We start from the raw sequence: 9,433 nt of genomic DNA, 5'->3' as shown, positions 1-9,433 counted from the left end.
AAAAATCCTAAACCATTTCATTCATATCAAGATATAAATAACATACATGAGCGGAATGTAAATAATTTAACGTTACCTGAGCGGAGATTACATGCAATTGGCGAGGACGTGCGTGATTGGTGTATGAGAAATAGACCTTGCCATTTCATTGGACGCGGAAAAATAGAGATCGCAACGTGATTGATTTATAAAAGATAGAAGTCGTAACGTGATTGGTTTTTAAAAGATAGAAGTCGTAACGTGATTGGTTTTCAAAAGATAGAGGTCGTAACGTGATTGGTTTTCAAAAGATAGAGGTCATAACGTGATTGGTTTTTAAAAGATAGAAGTCGGCATACTATTGGATTAATTTTACAGACTTGTGGTTGTCAGGTACCGCCATTTCGGCCACAAATAACTTCTGCTTAGCAAGCAGGGATTTCAGTGAGATCACCCCACTCTTTGTCAGAGGAGAAGAGCAGAGCAGAGATGAGCCCCCAGACAATAAGAACAGCTGGCCAGTACGGGGATCGAACCCGCGACCTTGGCGTTATTAGCACCACGCTCTAACCAGCTGAGCTAACCGGCCTGGCTTAGCCATCTGCTTCTACCCGATTGAATAAAAACCAGCCTCACTGTTAGTGAACGCAATGAGACAACAAAGCTTCACATTTTATCCTGACCAAGGGCTCGTCTAGGATTTGAACCCGGGACCTCTCGCACCAAAAGCGAGAATCATACCCCTAGACCAACGAGCCTTCTTGTCCAAGACCAAGAAAAAAGAGTTGCTCCAGCATCAACAAAGGAAGGGACATGAACTGACTTGGAAGCAATCAAAGACCTCGAGACAGTGTGAAAGGCTAACGAATGCAAGTTGGCCTCTTAACTGACCTAAAAATGTGGCTGTATCTAACATGTAGAGGGATGTTAGGAAGGACAGCTGAAACGGTCAGATGTCACTTAGACCAGCGGGTCTCAATTCCAGTCCTCGCGCCCCCTGCTCTTCACATTTTGTATGTTTCTCGTATAGCTTCAGACATTTGTTCCATTCGAACCTAAGTGCCCTGAGAAGTGGACATCACATGACATCCCTCCGTGATTCAAGTTCGAAGCGTATGTATACGTTCAATTCAAAGTGAGTAATACAGAGGTGCATAGAGGTATACAGGGGTATATGATGTCACACTTGTCCATGTGTGAAGACGTTGCGCAGCGCAAATCCGTGAACCAATGTTCCAAAGTGAAGTAAACTTCGACGGATTTCCCCTGCTCAGGGAGTGGGGAGCAATGAACACTGTGTAGGGACCATGTCAATCGCAAGGAGCTCACTTCTAATGAGCTGATTATCTGAATCAGTTGTGCTAACAAAGAGAGACATGCAAAATATGCAGACCGTTGGGGAGCGAGGACTGGAATTGAGAACCGCTTTCTTATTCTTTAAGTCAGTGTGAGAAAAAGAGGTGAGAAGTTGTCTGCATGACACGAGTGATCCAAGGTAGTCTACATAATACAAGAATCCACATATGCATACTGGCGTAACAAGACCGAGAAGGTCCTTTAACACAAAAGCTAAATCCCTTTGTTAATTCGACAACACAATCGCGGCCAGTGCAAAGGTGCAAGCCCAGAGGAGGGATGGCCTCTTTGCATCACGCCCGTCATTCGCAGCTATGCTCGTCGATCTGGAAAGGACAGGGGAATTAGCTCAAATGGTAGAGCGCTCGCTTAGCATGCGAGAGGTAGCGGGATCGATGCCTGCATTCTCCAAGTTGGCTCCTGCCCTTTTACTCACACATCCCTAAATCAGTGGTTTTCAATCCTGTCCTGGAGGCATCCCTGCCCTGCACATTTTGCATTTCCCCTCATCTAACACACCTGTTTCAAATCATCAGCTCATTAGTAGAGACTGCAAGACCTGATTTGGGTGTGTCTAATAAGGGAGACATTCGGAATGTGCAGGACAGGGTTGCCTCCAGGAAAGGTTTGAAAACCATTGCCCCAAAGAGACCGACTGAGCATTGACGCAATGCTGCGACACTCCCACGTTAGCTTTTTTTTTGGGCTCACGGCTGCCAAAAAGTATTTCCGACATGATCCTGTGCAAATTGGTTGCAAAACATTGCCATTTTACGCACAGTTCCCTAAAGCAGTGATTTTCAAACCTGTCCTGGAGGCACCCCTTTCCTACACATTTTGAATGTTTCCCTCATCTAACACACCTGTTTCAAATCATCAGCTCATTGATAGAGACCGCAAGACCTTATTTGGGTGTGTCTAATAAGGCAGACAATCAAAATGTGCAGGGCAGGGGTGCCTCCCCGACAGGTTTGAGAACCACTGCCCTAAAGAGACCGACTGAGCATCGATGCAATGCTGCCACAGTCTCTACGTTAGTTAATTTTTTTGGACTCAAAGTTGCCAAAAAGTATTTCAGAAATGGTCCTGCGCAAATTGGTTGCAAAAAAGGTCCCACCGAGATTTGAACTCGGATCACTGGATTCAGAGTAGGAGTGCTAACCATTACACCATGGAACCTTACCTGGAGCAGCCGTTGTTCACAGGGCCACAAAGACTGTCACCAGTGCCAAACTAGTGCTGTTTTTATCTTTTCCTGCGGCAAGAAAGCACACAGGTTCCACCGAGATTCGAACTCAGATTGCTGGATTCAAAGCCCAGAGTGCTGACCATTACACCATGGAACCGAAAGTGCTTGGTTTCTGGCCAACTGGGAAACAGATAGCTCTGTGGCAGTGGGGAAGCAGTTATACAGAGAAGTTTGAACCCAGTGATTTTTGGTCACTGGCCCGCCTCAAAAAACAGAAAAGATTGGGAGCTTTTGCCGAAACCCGGGATCGAACCAGGGACCTTTAGATCTTCAGTCTAACGCTCTCCCAACTGAGCTATTTCGGCCACAAATAACTTCTGCTTAGCAAGCAGGGATTTCAGTGAGATCACCCCACTCTTTGTCAGAGGAGAAGAGCAGAGCAGAGATGAGCCCCCAGACAATAAGAACAGCTGGCCAGTACGGGGATCGAACCCGCGACCTTGGCGTTATTAGCCCCACGCTCTAACCAGCTGAGCTAAGCGGCCTGGCTTAGCCATCTGCTTCTACCCGATTGAATAAAAACCAGCCTCACTGTTAGTGAACGCAATGAGACAAAAAAGCTTCACATTTTATCCTGACCAAGGGCTCGTCTAGGATTTGAACCCGGGACCTCTCGCACCAAAAGCGAGAATCATACCCCTAGACCAACGAGCCTTCTTGTCCAAGACCAAGAAAAAAGAGTTGCTCCAGCATCAACAAAGGAAGGGACATGAACTGACTTGGAAGCAATCAAAGACCTCGAGACAGTGTGAAAGGCTAACGAATGCAAGTTGGCCTCTTAACTGACCTAAAAATGTGGCTGTATCTAACATGTAGAGGGATGTTAGGAAGGACAGCTGAAACGGTCAGATGTCACTTAGACCAGCGGGTCTCAATTCCAGTCCTCGCGCCCCCTGCTCTTCACATTTTGTATGTTTCTCGTATAGCTTCAGACATTTGTTCCATTCGAACCTAAGTGCCCTGAGAAGTGGACATCACATGACATCCCTCCGTGATTCAAGTTCGAAGCGTATGTATACGTTCAATTCAAAGTGAGTAATACAGAGGTGCATAGAGGTATACAGGGGTATATGATGTCACACTTGTCCATGTGTGAAGACGTTGCGCAGCGCAAATCCGTGAACCAATGTTCCAAAGTGAAGTAAACTTCGACGGATTTCCCCTGCTCAGGGAGTGGGGAGCAATGAACACTGTGTAGGGACCATGTCAATCGCAAGGAGCTCACTTCTAATGAGCTGATTATCCGAATCAGTTGTGCTAACAAAGAGAGACATGCAAAATATGCAGACCGTTGGGGAGCGAGGACTGGAATTGAGAACCGCTTCCTTATTCTTTAAGTCAGTGTGAGAAAAAGAGGTGAGAAGTTGTCTGCATGACCCGAGTGATCCAAGGTAGTCTACATAATACAAGAATCCACATATGCATACTGGCGTAACAAGACCGAGAAGGTCCTTTAACACAAAAGCTAAATCCCTTTGTTAATTCGACAACACAATCGCGGCCAGTGCAAAGGTGCAAGCCCAGAGGAGGGATGGCCTCTTTCCATCACGCCCGTCATTCGCAGCTATGCTCGTCGATCTGGAAAGGACAGGGGAATTAGCTCAAATGGTAGAGCGTTCGCTTAGCATGCGAGAGGTAGCGGGATCGATGCATGCATTCTCCAAGTTGGCTCCTGCCCTTTTACTCACACATCCCTAAATCAGTGGTTTTCAATCCTGTCCTGGAGGCATCCCTGCCCTGCACATTTTGCATTTCCCCTCATCTAACACACCTGTTTCAAATCATCAGCTCATTAGTAGAGACTGCAAGACCTGATTTGGGTGTGTCTAATAAGGGAGACATTCGGAATGTGCAGGACAGGGTTGCCTCCAGGAAAGGTTTGAAAACCATTGCCCCAAAGAGACCGACTGAGCATTGACGCAATGCTGCGACACTCCCACGTTAGCTTTTTTTTGGGGCTCACGGCTGCCAAAAAGTATTTCCGACATGATCCTGTGCAAATTGGTTGCAAAACATTGCCATTTTACGCACAGTTCCCTAAAGCAGTGATTTTCAAACCTGTCCTGGAGGCACCCCTTTCCTACACATTTTGAATGTTTCCCTCATCTAACACACCTGTTTCAAATCATCAGCTCATTGATAGAGACCGCAAGACCTTATTTGGGTGTGTCTAATAAGGCAGACAATCAAAATGTGCAGGGCAGGGGTGCCTCCCCGACAGGTTTGAGAACCACTGCCCTAAAGAGACCGACTGAGCATCGATGCAATGCTGCCACAGTCTCTACGTTAGTTAATTTTTTTGGACTCAAAGTTGCCAAAAAGTATTTCAGAAATGGTCCTGCGCAAATTGGTTGCAAAAAAGGTCCCACCGAGATTTGAACTCGGATCACTGGATTCAGAGTAGGAGTGCTAACCATTACACCATGGAACCTTACCTGGAGCAGCTGTTGTTCACAGGGCCACAAAGACTGTCACCAGTGCCAAACTAGTGCTGTTTTTATCTTTTCCTGCGGCAAGAAAGCACACAGGTTCCACCGAGATTCGAACTCAGATTGCTGGATTCAAAGCCCAGAGTGCTGACCATTACACCATGGAACCGAACGTGCTTGGTTTCTGGCCAACTGGGAAACAGATAGCTCTGTGGCAGTGGGGAAGCAGTTATACAGAGAAGTTTGAACCCAGTGATTTTTGGTCACTGGCCCGCCTCAAAAAACAGAAGAGATTGGGAGCTTTTGCCGAAACCCGGGATCGAACCAGGGACCTTTAGATCTTCAGTCTAACGCTCTCCCAACTGAGCTATTTCGGCCACAAATAACTTGTGCTTAGCAAGCAGGGATTTCAGTGAGATCACCCCACTCTTTGTCAGAGGAGAAGAGCAGAGCAGAGATGAGCCCCCAGACAATAAGAAGAGCTGGCCAGTACGGGGATCGAACCCGCGACCTTGGCGTTATTAGCACCACGCTCTAACCAGCTGAGCTAACCGGCCTGGCTTAGCCATCTGCTTCTACCCGATTGAATAAAAACCAGCCTCACTGTTAGTGAACGCAATGAGACAACAAAGCTTCACATTTTATCCTGACCAAGTTCTCGTCTAGGATTTGAACCCGGGACCTCTCGCACCAAAAGCGAGAATCATACCCCTAGACCAACGAGCCTTCTTGTTCAAGACCAAGAAAAAAGAGTTGGTCCAGCATCAACAAAGGAAGGGACATGAACTGACTTGGAAGCAATCAAAGACCTCGAGACAGTGTGAAAGGCTAACGAATGCAAGTTGGCCTCTTAACTGACCTAAAAATGTGGCTGTATCTAACATGTAGAGGGATGTTAGGAAGGACAGCTGAAACGGTCAGATGTCACTTAGACCAGCGGGTCTCAATTCCAGTCCTCGCGCCCCCTGCTCTTCACGTTTTGTATGTTTCTCGTATAGCTTCAGACATTTGTTCCATTCGAACCTAAGTGCCCTGAGAAGTGGACATCACATGACATCCCTCCGTGATTCAAGTTCGAAGCGTATGTATACGTTCAATTCAAAGTGAGTAATACAGAGGTGCATAGAGGTATACAGGGGTATATGATGTCACACTTGTCCATGTGTGAAGACGTTGCGCAGCGCAAATCCGTGAACCAATGTTCCAAAGTGAAGTAAACTTCGACGGATTTCCCCTGCTCAGGGAGTGGGGAGCAATGAACACTGTGTAGGGACCATGTCAATCGCAAGGAGCTCACTTCTAATGAGCTGATTATCCGAATCAGTTGTGCTAACAAAGAGAGACATGCAAAATATGCAGACCGTTGGGGAGCGAGGACTGGAATTGAGAACCGCTTCCTTATTCTTTAAGTCAGTGTGAGAAAAAGAGGTGAGAAGTTGTCTGCATGACCCGAGTGATCCAAGGTAGTCTACATAATACAAGAATCCACATATGCATACTGGCGTAACAAGACCGAGAAGGTCCTTTAACACAAAAGCTAAATCCCTTTGTTAATTCGACAACACAATCGCGGCCAGTGCAAAGGTGCAAGCCCAGAGGAGGGATGGCCTCTTTGCATCACGCCCGTCATTCGCAGCTATGCTCGTCGATCTGGAAAAGACAGGGGAATTAGCTCAAATGGTAGAGCCCTCGCTTAGCATGCGAGAGGTAGCGGGATCGATGCCTGCATTCTCCAAGTTGGCTCCTGCCCTTTTACTCACACATCCCTAAATCAGTGGTTTTCAATCCTGTCCTGGAGGCATCCCTGCCCTGCACATTTTGCATTTCCCCTCATCTAACACACCTGTTTCAAATCATCAGCTCATTAGTAGAGACTGCAAGACCTGATTTGGGTGTGTCTAATAAGGGAGACATTCGGAATGTGCAGGACAGGGTTGCCTCCAGGAAAGGTTTGAAAACCATTGCCCCAAAGAGACCGACTGAGCATTGACGCAATGCTGCGACACTCCCACGTTAGCTTTTTTTTTGGGCTCACGGCTGCCAAAAAGTATTTCCGACATGATCCTGTGCAAATTGGTTGCAAAACATTGCCATTTTACGCACAGTTCCCTAAAGCAGTGATTTTCAAACCTGTCCTGGAGGCACCCCTTTCCTACACATTTTGAATGTTTCCCTCATCTAACACACCTGTTTCAAATCATCAGCTCATTGATAGAGACCGCAAGACCTTATTTGGGTGTGTCTAATAAGGCAGACAATCAAAATGTGCAGGGCAGGGGTGCCTCCCCGACAGGTTTGAGAACCACTGCCCTAAAGAGACCGACTGAGCATCGATGCAATGCTGCCACAGTCTCTACGTTAGTTAATTTTTTTGGACTCAAAGTTGCCAAAAAGTATTTCAGAAATGGTCCTGCGCAAATTGGTTGCAAAAAAGGTCCCACCGAGATTTGAACTCGGATCACTGGATTCAGAGTAGGAGTGCTAACCATTACACCATGGAACCTTACCTGGAGCAGCCGTTGTTCACAGGGCCACAAAGACTGTCACCAGTGCCAAACTAGTGCTGTTTTTATCTTTTCCTGCGGCAAGAAAGCACACAGGTTCCACCGAGATTCGAACTCAGATTGCTGGATTCAAAGCCCAGAGTGCTGACCATTACACCATGGAACCGAAAGTGCTTGGTTTCTGGCCAACTAGGAAACAGATAGCTCTGTGGCAGTGGGGAAGCAGTTATACAGAGAAGTTTGAACCCAGTGATTTTTGGTCACTGGCCCGCCTCAAAAAACGGAAAAGATTGGGAGCTTTTGCCGAAACCCGGGATCGAACCAGGGACCTTTAGATCTTCAGTCTAACGCTCTCCCAACTGAGCTATTTCGGCCACAAATAACTTCTGCTTAGCAAGCAGGGATTTCAGTGAGATCACCCCACTCTTTGTCAGAGGAGAAGATCAGAGCAGAGATGAGCCCCCAGACAATAAGAACAGCTGGCCAGTACGGGGATCGAACCCGCGACCTTGGCGTTATTAGCACCACGCTCTAACCAGCTGAGCTAACCGGCCTGGCTTAGCCATCTGCTTCTACCCGATTGAATAAAAACCAGCCTCACTGTTAGTGAACGCAATGAGACAACAAAGCTTCACATTTTATCCTGACCAAGTTCTTGTCTAGGATTTGAACCCGGGACCTCTCGCACCAAAAGCGAGAATCATACCCCTAGACCAACGAGCCTTCTTGTCCAAGACCAAGAAAAAAGAGTTGCTCCAGCATCAACAAAGGAAGGGACATGAACTGACTTGGAAGCAATCAAAGACCTCGAGACAGTGTGAAAGGCTAACGAATGCAAGTTGGCCTCTTAACTGACCTAAAAATGTGGCTGTATCTAACATGTAGAGGGATGTTAGGAAGGACAGCTGAAACGGTCAGATGTCACTTAGACCAGCGGGTCTCAATTCCAGTCCTCGCGCCCCCTGCTCTTCACATTTTGTATGTTTCTCGTATAGCTTCAGACATTTGTTCCATTCGAACCTAAGTGCCCTGAGAAGTGGACATCACATGACATCCCTCCGTGATTCAAGTTCGAAGCGTATGTATACGTTCAATTCAAAGTGAGTAATACAGAGGTGCATAGAGGTATACAGGGGTATATGATGTCACACTTGTCCATGTGTGAAGACGTTGCGCAGCGCAAATCCGTGAACCAATGTTCCAAAGTGAAGTAAACTTCGACGGATTTCCCCTGCTCAGGGAGTGGGGAGCAATGAACACTGTGTAGGGACCATGTCAATCGCAAGGAGCTCACTTCTAATGAGCTGATTATCCGAATCAGTTGTGCTAACAAAGAGAGACATGCAAAATATGCAGACCGTTGGGGAGCGAGGACTGGAATTGAGAACCGCTTCCTTATTCTTTAAGTCAGTGTGAGAAAAAGAGGTGAGAAGTTGTCTGCATGACCCGAGTGATCCAAGGTAGTCTACATAATACAAGAATCCACATATGCATACTGGCGTAACAAGACCGAGAAGGTCCTTTAACACAAAAGCTAAATCCCTTTGTTAATTCGACAACACAATCGCGGCCAGTGCAAAGGTGCAAGCCCAGAGGAGGGATGGCCTCTTTGCATCACGCCCGTCATTCGCAGCTATGCTCGTCAGTCTGGAAAGGACAGGGGAATTAGCTCAAATGGTAGAGCGCTCGCTTAGCATGCGAGAGGTAGCGGGATCGATGCCTGCATTCTCCAAGTTGGCTCCTGCCCTTTTACTCACACATCCCTAAATCAGTGGTTTTCAATCCTGTCCTGGAGGCATCCCTGCCCTGCACATTTTGCATTTCCCCTCATCTAACACACCTGTTTCAAATCATCAGCTCATTAGTAGAGACTGCAAGACCTGATTTGGGTGTGTCTAATAAGGGAGACATTCGGA

The 9,433-nt window shown here is 47.0% G+C and overlaps 12 non-coding genes across 12 annotated transcripts; all 12 read right to left on the bottom strand.

The window, feature by feature from the left end:
- Positions 1-494: 494 nt before the first annotated feature.
- Positions 495-568, bottom strand: trnai-aau (transfer RNA isoleucine (anticodon AAU)). The gene has a single exon. It is a non-coding gene; the product is annotated as a tRNA-Ile (tRNA).
- A 97-nt stretch (positions 569-665) lies between these two features.
- Positions 666-737, bottom strand: trnaq-uug (transfer RNA glutamine (anticodon UUG)). Its single transcript has one exon. It is a non-coding gene; the product is annotated as a tRNA-Gln (tRNA).
- A 1,872-nt stretch (positions 738-2,609) lies between these two features.
- Positions 2,610-2,681, bottom strand: trnaq-uug (transfer RNA glutamine (anticodon UUG)). The gene has a single exon. It is a non-coding gene; the product is annotated as a tRNA-Gln (tRNA).
- A 135-nt stretch (positions 2,682-2,816) lies between these two features.
- Positions 2,817-2,889, bottom strand: trnaf-gaa (transfer RNA phenylalanine (anticodon GAA)). The gene has a single exon. It is a non-coding gene; the product is annotated as a tRNA-Phe (tRNA).
- Positions 2,890-2,995: 106 nt separating this feature from the next.
- On the bottom strand, positions 2,996-3,069 carry trnai-aau (transfer RNA isoleucine (anticodon AAU)). The gene has a single exon. It is a non-coding gene; the product is annotated as a tRNA-Ile (tRNA).
- Positions 3,070-3,166: 97 nt separating this feature from the next.
- On the bottom strand, positions 3,167-3,238 carry trnaq-uug (transfer RNA glutamine (anticodon UUG)). Its single transcript has one exon. It is a non-coding gene; the product is annotated as a tRNA-Gln (tRNA).
- Positions 3,239-5,110: 1,872 nt separating this feature from the next.
- On the bottom strand, positions 5,111-5,182 carry trnaq-uug (transfer RNA glutamine (anticodon UUG)). The gene has a single exon. It is a non-coding gene; the product is annotated as a tRNA-Gln (tRNA).
- Positions 5,183-5,317: 135 nt separating this feature from the next.
- On the bottom strand, positions 5,318-5,390 carry trnaf-gaa (transfer RNA phenylalanine (anticodon GAA)). Its single transcript has one exon. It is a non-coding gene; the product is annotated as a tRNA-Phe (tRNA).
- Positions 5,391-5,496: 106 nt separating this feature from the next.
- Positions 5,497-5,570, bottom strand: trnai-aau (transfer RNA isoleucine (anticodon AAU)). The gene has a single exon. It is a non-coding gene; the product is annotated as a tRNA-Ile (tRNA).
- Positions 5,571-7,611: 2,041 nt separating this feature from the next.
- On the bottom strand, positions 7,612-7,683 carry trnaq-uug (transfer RNA glutamine (anticodon UUG)). Its single transcript has one exon. It is a non-coding gene; the product is annotated as a tRNA-Gln (tRNA).
- A 135-nt stretch (positions 7,684-7,818) lies between these two features.
- trnaf-gaa (transfer RNA phenylalanine (anticodon GAA)) lies at positions 7,819-7,891 on the bottom strand. Its single transcript has one exon. It is a non-coding gene; the product is annotated as a tRNA-Phe (tRNA).
- Positions 7,892-7,997: 106 nt separating this feature from the next.
- On the bottom strand, positions 7,998-8,071 carry trnai-aau (transfer RNA isoleucine (anticodon AAU)). Its single transcript has one exon. It is a non-coding gene; the product is annotated as a tRNA-Ile (tRNA).
- Positions 8,072-9,433: the final 1,362 nt, after the last annotated feature.

This window comes from Carassius gibelio, chromosome B23 (genome assembly GCF_023724105.1).
Source record: "Carassius gibelio isolate Cgi1373 ecotype wild population from Czech Republic chromosome B23, carGib1.2-hapl.c, whole genome shotgun sequence".
NCBI lineage: Eukaryota > Metazoa > Chordata > Actinopteri > Cypriniformes > Cyprinidae > Carassius > Carassius gibelio.
Note: the sequence above shows the minus strand (reverse complement) of the source record. Positions and strands in the feature narration are given on the sequence as shown.